We start from the raw sequence: 11017 nt of genomic DNA, 5'->3' as shown, positions 1-11017 counted from the left end.
GTATGGCTTCTTGATGTTTAGTCTGCTGTCATGGAGAACCTCTTGTCTGTTAGGTATGCGAGGTCTTGTTACCTTTTGTACCTCATGTGTTGATCCAGCGCTGCATAACAGTCTTATAATCTGTAGGTGCTTGTTATCCAGGTAACATTCCCTGCGCATATGTTGTAACTGGAATGTTGTTTCATTCCCAAATGGGATTTTTATATGGTGTTGCTGTGTAGCCCTCTTGCAATGTGACCTGAGTGCCAGCAGGGCAGTCGTCACGTGCTCTCTAACCACAGCTTATTCTCTTCTGTTCCTCCACCCTCTAGGACTTTTGACAGTCTGTCGTTAATCATACGGCTGTTTCTATCTCTTCCACTTGCATGACATTTCAAGAGAAGAGCTCCTCCCTCCTCTCTCTCTTTTGTTCTTTCTTATTCTCACACTCCTCACTCTCTCTCTCCCTCTTGTTTTGTCATTCTCTCATTTTCTCTCCTTTTCTCTCTTGCTCCCTTTCTCCCCCCTCCCCCCCGCTCGCTCTCTCTCTCAACCTGGTGATAGGTCTTTTACCTCTAGCTCAAGTAATCAACGCTTGCTCACCCCCCCCACCCCCCCACCCTTAGTGATGACATACAGGGTCAGCAGACAGACAGATGATGCAAGGCATGGAAGTCTGATCCATCTCACATGTACTTTCCCAAACCACTACAGTCATGAAGGATGGAGCTCTCTCGCTCCCTCCCCCTTGCCAACACAGCAACACTGTGATATGTTATTTTTTAGCCATCTAAATTACATGAAACCAAGCAAATTCATCTGCTAGCATGCAATGTACTGATTCTGTTGTGTCACAACCTTGTATATCCTTTTTTTTTTGCAATAAATGAGAGTTACATTAGCCCTTTGCAGAGTAAGCATCCTTAGCCTTTAGTCAAAGAATTTCATTCAAAACCCCTTTGCATTTTGATCAACCTAAAGAGAAGACCTTTTTTCTCAATTCCTGTAAATCAAACGGGGGGTTTTTCCTCTCATGCGTTTGACATGGATGTGTAGTTTCTATAAGCGCACACATAACTCGCATGCACGGAAGGGTAAATCAGGGTCTTTCAGTGCCTTGTCCGTCTTTTAATGACCTGAGCAGCACTGGCTTTAGAGGATTGCCGCTGTGACAGAGTTCACTCTTTGGCGTCATTGATTTCTCATTAGTTTAGCCCTGAGAGGAGTCTGCTGGTCATCATCGGGATCAAACCTGTCATGTTCAATTAAACGCCCTTTTTAATGGGTCTGGCTCTTTCATATCGCTTCCTGGGATCTGCTCACGCCCTTGTATGGGATTTCGGTGGTGAGATTTCATCTGTCTATTTGCGGGGACCTGCTACAGAAGGTTCTTTGTTGATGTCAGGAGCGAGGATGCTTTTATGTCGCTTGCGCTATTTAGAAACAAGCAAGAGGTTGTTTTCAGGAGCGATGTGCGAGTGCGTCTGATAATAGTCCTTGTACACACTCGCACACGCGCACACACACACACACACCCCTCCTAAAAACAACTCCTTCATTGTGTCTGTAAATGGCACTGCCCACATAAAAGCATCTTCCTTCCAAAACAGCAGCAGCGCGTCCTAAAACAGTACAGCAGGCCTTTGTAATGGCAGCGGATGAGACGGAGCTCTCATCGTGTCTCTTGGCCACCCCGGCCCATTTAAAGACTTGTGTGACGAATGAGCGTGGTAATTACACGCGGACATTGAACAGGCCAGCCTCACAGCTCAGCGGCTCATACAGTCACTAATAATGGCCATATCACACCGTACAATAGACAGCACTGAGAGGGTTGAGAAAATCACTTAGCAGGGGACCCCCAATCCCCCCTGACACCACCACCACCGACATCACCCCCACCCTCAACACACACGTACTATGTATACATGCGTGCGCAATTACCATGACGACGACAAAATGGTGACAGTTAAGCTGGGGCTGTGGAGAGGTATTGCACCCTCACCACCACCACCACCACCACCACCAAGGTGGGATAGTGTGTGTGTGTGTGTGTGTGTGTGTGTGTGTTGGGATAGCCCAGGCCACATCTCCACACCTGACCCAGACCAGAACAGGTTAGATGAGATATGATGGTTGGCTGGTGCCATTGTCTGAAGACAGACAAAGAGGGCTGTCAGAACCAGTTAGAGCTAATGAGATGCAGAGTGGCGAAGACTCCTGCAAGGTGCCAGACGACTCACAGCGCACATTAGTCTCCATTTTCTCAGAAAGTACCCAGAAAGCTCCATTAAACTGCGCTACACACTGGGCGGGGGGATCTATAGCAAGGTCAAGGTCAGGGATATCTTTATTATCCCGAGGGGCAATATGTTGTACAGCCAGCCAGTAACACATAACAAACAAATATAAATGGACAACAAACACAGTCGGAAAGTCAAGTCACCTGGGACACTGATCACATTTCATGAATCACGAATGGTTGGCCATAACTGTTAATTTTTTGTCAGCTGTTTCACAGCTGCCCCTTACACAGAGAGGCATACCGATAAGCAATATCAGCTTATACCAGTGTTAAGCAAGGATCTAGTCTCGTACCCTTTAGGAGCAGGGGCACCTTGACTGTAGCACATCTCCATTTGCATGCTTTCCCCACCTTCCTCGCCCTAATATGTTAGCATAAATCCTTTCACGTCCTCTCAGATGTGTAATTAGGAACTGTGCTGATAAAGAAAAGATATGCTCCGCTAACTTGAAAGCAGTGCCCAGCTGAATGCCTCGTGGGTAAATCCGTAAGAGTCGGTATGAGACGGCCCCGATTCGTAGAACTCGGCTGGTCAGTGTTGAAAGGAGCCGAGCATTACAGTAATCAACACCACAATGGACAACAGCAGAGAGATAGGCATCGCCGTTCAGGGCCGTATGCGGAGCCTGAAAAAAAGGCTGATATGTAGATTAGATGTGGCTGGTGGACACGGCTGCCCGGTTATGAAACACAGGACGAGGTCCTGCTTTACGAGCATGAGAGAGGGAGGGAGGCAGGAAGGAAGGCCTGTCCATCTTGTGTTATCAGGGACCGGAGGCATTTGACATGATTGAACTGGAATAATGGCCATACAAAGATAGGGAGAAACCCACAGTAATACAGACAGAAAACAGACACAGACCATTGCACATGCACACCAATCTATACACGTTATTTCAGGCTGCATACCACAAACACATTCATATGCAAGCATTAGGTGCAGGAATCACAATGTCTCACCATGGCCATGTAATTTTTTATTTGACTGAGCGAAACTGAACATTTTTTTTGAATATTTCATTTTTGTTGTTCAAATAATATACAATAATACAATACTATACAATACAATAATAATACAATAATAGTGTAAAATAAAAATACAACTACTAAGAGTAGGTAAAACACTAAAGAGAGAAAAAAGAGCTAGATTAGCTTTAACCACAATAGAACCGTCATCTACGACACTAGTGTGGTGAAAATAGAGACTATGCAGACGATCATCCAATCCAATCCATAACCCCTCATGTGAGATGGAGATTCTCCATGTAGTTGATGAAAGGTTGCCATATTTTATAGGAAAAAAAATTATCTTATTCCTTAGTGAATAGGTTATCTTTTCCAGAGGTATGCAATTGTTCACTTCTGAGAGCCACAGTATACAACTGGCGATGGGAGATCTGACTTCCATTTCATTGCAATAAATTTTTTGGCAATGGCCGGTAGGATTTCTGTAAGAGCGTGATGGAATGACTATGTGTATGATTAGAATTTGAGAGGGAGCTCGATGAATTGTGAACAAAGCATCACAGATCCCCTGCCAAAAACCTTGTAGTGCATTACACTGCCAAGTGGAATGAAGGAAAGTGCCCTCTACTAGACCACATAGAAAAACAAAGGGATGAGTGACTGGAGTTAAACCCATGTAGCTTGGAAGGGGTGAGATAAATCTGATGTAAAAAAAAAGAAAAAAGAACTGAATTAACCTTTAACACACTGAAGTCACACTGAAGGGCAGGGATGTGGACGTGGCACATTCAATGCCTTTGAATATAACGCTATTTTTAAAAAAAAATTCTCAACCTTGTTTCCTTGCAGTGACAGTAAAATTACAGCAGAAGAGTTTTTAGAATCGTTGAAATGTATGGCTTTTAAACAGCATGTTAACCTACCAACTCACAAACATGGACACACCTTGGATTTAATGATATCATATCTTAACATCTTAACACCTTGCCCTGTGATGGCCTGGCGGCCTGTCCAGGGTGTCTCCCCGCCTGCCGCCCAGTGACTGCTGGGATAGGCTCCAGTATTCCCGCAACCCTGAGAGCAGGATAAACTGTTCGGGTAATGGATGGATGGATAGCTTAACATCATTATATCTTTTGTCACTGATCTGTCCACCACTGTGTGTTTTTTAACAGTTTAGATCATTCTCTGCCAAGTACCACAGAACCTATTGTCAAAAAATGCTGCGTTACTGCAGAAGTTGCCACAACTCTCACATCACATATTGCAACCTACAAAAATAATGTCTTACCGTCATCCTGCGATAGCTTAGTTAATGATTTTAACCATAAAATGAAAACAGTGCTTGACGCAATTGCTCCAGTTAAAACCAGGGAAATAACTACAAAAACAAAAAAAGTTTGCCCACGGCAACATAGTCAAACCATGCAACTCAAAAGAGACTGCAGAATTGCTGAGTGCAGATGGTGAAAAACAAAATTAGTAATACATAACAATATATTCACTGAAAAACTTAAAAAATACAACGACCTCATGGCAAGGTTATTTCTCAAACCTGATAAAACCCAACAATCTCAATCCCAGACTGCTTTTCAATACAATAGATTCTCTGGTAAATCATACAACTAGCTACAGTATGATGCTTCCAGGGTCTAAATGTGAAGAGTTTGCTGGCTATTTAAGGGAGAAAATAATCTACATTAGATCTGGTATCTGCCGCCAGAACAAACACACTGCACTTTTATCTATATCCTCCGTACAGAGTGATGTCAAGTTGGAACATTTTAACCTGGTTGATGCTGAAACTCTCAGGGAAATAGTAACAGAACTGAAGTCTTCCACATGTTCCCATGACCCAACACTTACCTTCCTTTTTACAACTATTTTCAATTCTGTATCTGAAGACATCCTAGCCATAGTAAATTACTCCCTACAACTTGATGTCTTCTCCACTGATTTTAAAACTGCTCAAGTAAAACTTCTTTTAAAGCAAGGGAACCTGGCTATTTTAACACCAAGCAAAGTTAGACCGATTTCATATCTCCCATTCATAAGCAACATTTTAGAGAAGCTAGTTTTTAATCAGCTAAGTTCGTTTTTAAACTTGACCCATAAATTAGAACTATTTCAATCAGGTTTTAGGATACATATCAGCACAGACCCAGCCCTGCTAAAAGTAGCGAACGATATCAGAACAAACCTTTACAGCAGCAAGCTCTAAGTTCTAGGGCTACTTGACCTGAGTGCTGCATTTGATACTGTGGACCACCAGATTCTTTTAGATAGATTAAGTGAGCACGTTGGCCTGCCTGGAATGGTTTTTAACTGGTTTACCTCATATCTTTGTGGAGGAAAATTTTGGTATCTATAGATGACCGCTCCTCCAAACACTATGAGGTTATCTGTGGGGGTACCACAAGGATCAATTTCAGGACCATTACTTTTTAATCTGTACATGTTACCCCTTGGCAGTGTCATCAGGAGGCATGGCATCTTTTTCTACAGCTACATATGCTGATGACACACAGCTCTGTATCTCCTGATGACACTGGGTCGATTGACTCACTTTTAACTGTATTTTAGATATAAAGGCTTGGATGTCACAGAATTGTTTACAGCTCATCCAGGATTAAACAGAAGTACTGATCATTGGTTCAAAGGCCTGGAGGGAGAAACTGGCCTCCAAACTAAATGCATTAGGACTCAACCTAAGCCAAGAAGCAAGAAATCTAGGAGTGAGTTGATTCTGATTTTAATTTCAAGGCTCATGTGTAGGGTATCACAAAAAAAAAACATTTTATTATTCAAAGAACATCTCCGAAGTGAGGCCATTTCGCTCTCTGAGCAACACAGAGAGACTGATGCACACTTTTGTAACTAGGACGCTTTTGTAACTATTGTAATGCTCTCCTTTCTGGTTTACCGAAGATTACAATAAATCAGCTACAATTAATTCAAAATTCTGCTGCACGAGTGCTGACTAAGACCAAAAGGAGAGAACACATTATGCCTATTTTAAAGTATTTACACGAGTTACCTGTTACTTTTTGTGTTGATTTTAAAATTATTATATTAGTTTATAAGGCATTACATGGCCTTGCACCAGACCACCTCTCAGACATGCTTTTGGTCTATGAACCAGGATGGCCCATCAGAACCTCTGGTTCATCTCTTTTAGCTGTTCCAAAAAGCAGAACAAAAACATTTGATGACGCTGCTTTCAGCCATTACGCTCCAAGCTGTTGGCGCAGCCTTCCAGAGGATCTGAGAGGAGCTGAAAATACTGATATTTTTTAACGTAAATTTAAAACCCACCTATTTAGTCTGACTTTTATATAGTGATCTATAATTTTATGTTTTTATTTTTTAAACGTATTTTATTTTCATTATCATTATTTATTTTGCTCTATCAACATTTTGCTATTGATCATTATGATCTATTTTTTCTATTTTATTTTATTAACATTGTTTTACTATAATTTATTTTTTGTGTAGTATTTCAGAATTTTATTTTGATGTTACTTTTATTGCTTGTGTTACATTTCATTATTTATCTTTTACCATCTTTTAACTACCCGTCTTTTATTGTTGTCTTATTCAATTAACTTTATTGCGCTTTTTTAGTTGTCTTAGTGTGCATTAGTCTCTATATCCATTTTTAAACAGCCTATGTTTTGTCAAATGCTTATAAAGCAATTTGAATTGCATTTGATTTGTGTGAAAGGTGCTGCATAAATAAAGTTGTATTGATTGATTGTTTTATATATATTGAATGTAGTGTACCAGAAAACTCAACATTTTGCTCTATTTGTCAGATTATTGATTATCTGGGACATATTTTGTGACTATCAGCAGGGCCGTCACGGGGGGGTGTGAGGCCCTGTGTGAACTTAATGTGCGAGGCCCTGTTCATTGACATGCATGCGCATGAATCATAGTCACACACACATAGCTATTCTAGTTCTACTGCATGCATAATCTTGGTGCAATACATTTTAAACAAGTAGAATAATACAGCAGCATCATGCACATAGTCTCAGCTATGACTTTCTGTCATAGTCTTTCAAAGGACAAAATAAATCAACTGTAAAACTATTGGCTTTATATCATCAAGTCAGCCCAGCTGTCACTTTATTTTGGCATGTTGAAGTATGACAGTATGTTACAATTCAATATTTCAGGTTTATAGCCTACATTTCAGTCAGATTTTAGATTCTTTTTCAGACTGGTCATTACACATAGCCTACGGCCACAGTCACATGCATCCGCTAGCTTTGGACACATGCTCAGCCACCACATCTCTGGAAGTGTTCACAAATTTATCCAACGATCCTTGCGGCTACTGTTGAAAGAATTTTTTCTTTTTAATTTTTTTCCCTTTTCTTTGCACCTGACTCACATGCTCTCATGCAACCGGCATTGTTTCCCCTTCTCCCTCTTCCTTGCAGTGGGCAGTAAGATGGAGCACACACTACGTAGCAATGCAATATTGAAAGTGAAAAAAAAATGAATCATTAGATTTTTTTCATGTGACCTGGACTATGCATAATGCAAATAACACACAGGAATTTAATTTTAGAAGTATGTTGGGTCAAGAAGTCATAAAACAATTACACACACACACACACACACACACATATATATATATGTATATATATATATAAACTTAGCTCAAAAAGTAAGGAAATGTGTGTTTGGTAGATTATTTCTTTGGTGTAACAATGCTTCTTGGCAATAAATCTTATATCAGGCACCTGATTGTCAGCACCTGGGGTACCAGAAGCTCAAAACAAGAGCCAGTAGCAATAGCAAAATAAGCATTGGCATTGGCAGAGAAGATTTGGCAAATTTTTCATGGGCGCAACCCACATACTCAGCTCTGCTGCTCATCCCACAAATGCATGTTCCTTACAAACGTGGCACCATTTAAAAGGGAAATAAACAGGCGTTCAAACGGTATAACATTTATTGCCAAGAAGCATTGTTACAACAAAGAAATAATCTACCAAACACAAACTTCCTTACTTTTTGTGCTAAGTATATATAATTGCAGGCCAGGCATGAGGCCCTAGCGGTGCGAGGCCCTGTGCAGTCACACACTTGGCACAGCCCATACAACGGTTCTGACTATCAGGGTGGTAAATGCAAAATATGCACACCTTCCCCTGCAAAGCAGCAGCAGGGCTGAGAACCTGAGGGCAGGAAACATCTAAATTACAGACAAACCTATGGTAGGCTTACCATCGATGGTACGCAGAGAATGCCACAGTGGTACACTAAATTGCCAAATGACTCTGGAAATTTGCTGTATGCTCCAAGAAAATGGCAAACCTGATCAATAACATAAAAATACTTGAACATATCTATCCAAAAGAAATTGAATCAAGTGCAACTGGACTTGGTATATATCCAGTTGCACTTGATTCAATTTCTTTTGGATAACCATGACCTGGATGAATGAGAACATTCACAGACACTTGAACATATCGAGTTTATTTTTCATCATAGTCATATAATAATAGTATAGAATATGGCTTGTTGGAGGTGTGGTTGTACTTGTCAGCAGAGAAATCAATTTACAGCATGTGTTGTCATTACTTTTTTTATGATGGATCAAAACAGAAGTCCAAGAGGGCAAGTGTGAGCAGGAAGTCAGGTGCAGTAATAAGGACGGGGATACTGGGGAGGGAGTAGAATCTGAGTCTAGTGCAGAAGGGTGCGATGGCACCGGTGATGTCAGCAGTTGGTGGGCTCAGATGTGCCTTCATCTATTTGTGGCAGTGTTTCTGTCATGTTTCCAATAGAGGCGGTGGAGGGGGACGCAAAGACAATTTCAGTGGAAACTGAAACTTATAGACTAACCATGTCTCTAGCTCCTTTTGAGTCTCGTCTTAAAAGCTTTGTTTTCACGAAAGCTTTTTTACAAATGTTCGAAATGTGTTCGTAATTATTTATACTGTTTTTATTTTTACTCTTTTACTTATTTGGTCTTATTCTTATTTTTGGCTCGTCTGGTTTTGTTTCTTTGTAAAGTACTGTGTAACGTCGTCGTAGAAAAGTGCTATATAAATAAAAGATGATTTTTTATGGGATTTTTAGCGCGTGCGCGTGTCCGCGCGTGAATCCGCCCACGTGGGTCCCCGAGTTTGCTCCGTGGCCACTAAAGAGAGGTGTTGATGGCAGAAACGTGGCTTGGGCGACCCCGCGTCCCTTCGTTCATTCATTCATTTCACTTTTTTATTCTCCACGGTAACGGCTAATGGCTAATCGGTGAAATGGGTAGTTCCCCTCACGCTCACAGAGGCTCCGGTGTGCGTCGGGAGGGAGGGAGGGAGGGGGGGCGTCGGAGGGAGGAGTTTAACCCCTCGTTGTCTGGGAGGAGACCGCAGCCTCTCGGCGACGCGTCCGCGGTGCGAGCGAGGCGCGCGGCAAGACGCTCGAAGAGGACTTGACAAAACAAACAAAACGTTATCATTCTGACTTTTGGGGGAGTTTGAGAACAGCAGCGGCCATAACTTGCTTCCCAACCGAGAGACCGGTAAGTTGTGAGCCAACTAGTTGTGTGTGTGTGTGTGTGTGTGTGTGTGTGTGTGTGTGTGTGTGTGTTTTTAGTCCGGTTCGTATTGAAGCCGCATCTTAGAGCGCGAGCCCGCCTTCCACTGTGGGAGAATGCGTTTCGTCCCCGCAGAAGTTTGCAGTTTGTTTGCGTGCCCCCCTGTCCGTGTGGCGAGATGAATTACAGCTGTTCTAGCAGCTGTTCACATAGAAACGAGTTTCCCGTTCGGACATTTAAATATTCCGACGTCGGGGCGATTTATTTTATTGTTGTCCTGCAATTGAAACGCCGTTCACTTTGCGGGGTGGGGGGGGGTCACTTTTGAAAGTGGGTCCGTATGGAAAAGAGGCGGAGTGGCGCTTTGGTTTCTCTCTCCTAGTCTCTTAAATCCCATTCAAACTAGTTCCCCGCTTCCCCCCCCACACCCCCACACCCCACACCCCCCACCCCACACACACACTATAGAGCGTAACACGTCTTGTGTGTAGTCTGAGGCAGTGGTGCGTACACGGGTGTAAGTAAAGTATGACATGTTGTTATTAGCACGTTGCCTTTTGGGCAGCTTCAGCATTGAAACTAATTTAAATCTCCCCTCCGTTGGTATTTATGGTATGTTGGCCCATAAATAATCCCGGTGACACAATGGGGGATATTGTAAGTGCTCCCAGTCAAAGCCTGAATGGAGTGGCGATGTTCAACATGTAGCTGAGAGAGGAGCTGCTTATTATATCCCTTTATAGCAAATGATTTATGAGGGGGGGAGAAATGGAGACCTTTGGCCCCTTCCCGTAAAATGCTGTGGTGATTTACCTCCTTTGTTGTTTGGGGAAGTACCGTGGCTGTGAGCAGGGGTGGAGGGTTGCTCTAGCTGCTTGAAGACAACAAAAGGTCCCCCCCTGGACCCCCGGTGTGAGGGGCCCCACCAAAGCAAATGGAGCCGGATGGCAGAAGGAAGGGACGTCACGCCTTTTGGGTATCAAGGGCCTTCTGTCATGGAAACCGCGACCTCCAAGGTGCCAGATTGACTTTCCTGGGGCCCTGCACACTGCTGAGTTGGCTAGTAATAATAATGACAATAATAATAATGAAATACCAGGCTAGTGTTTGACTTTTTAAGAGCCTCCCTGGCCCAGTCGTTCATCTGTCTGAAGGCTCGGGTTAGAGTCTGTCCATTTTTCTTAACTTGGCGAGGGAGATTAACCGATGTGGAA

General features: G+C 42.6%; 1 protein-coding gene across 2 annotated transcripts in view; it reads left to right on the top strand.

Moving 5' to 3' along the window:
- The first annotated feature begins 10733 nt into the window (after positions 1-10733).
- The window catches only part of tiam2a (TIAM Rac1 associated GEF 2a), a 90910-nt gene continuing 90626 nt past the window's right edge, over positions 10734-11017 (top strand). For both annotated transcript variants that reach the window (XM_056295561.1, XM_056295562.1), the window contains exon 1: positions 10734-10819. The gene's annotated coding sequence lies outside the window, so the exon portion shown is untranslated. The remainder of the gene's footprint in view (positions 10820-11017) is intronic.

This window comes from Lampris incognitus, chromosome 16 (genome assembly GCF_029633865.1).
Source record: "Lampris incognitus isolate fLamInc1 chromosome 16, fLamInc1.hap2, whole genome shotgun sequence".
In the NCBI taxonomy this organism is placed as follows: domain Eukaryota; kingdom Metazoa; phylum Chordata; class Actinopteri; order Lampriformes; family Lampridae; genus Lampris; species Lampris incognitus.
Note: the sequence above shows the minus strand (reverse complement) of the source record. Positions and strands in the feature narration are given on the sequence as shown.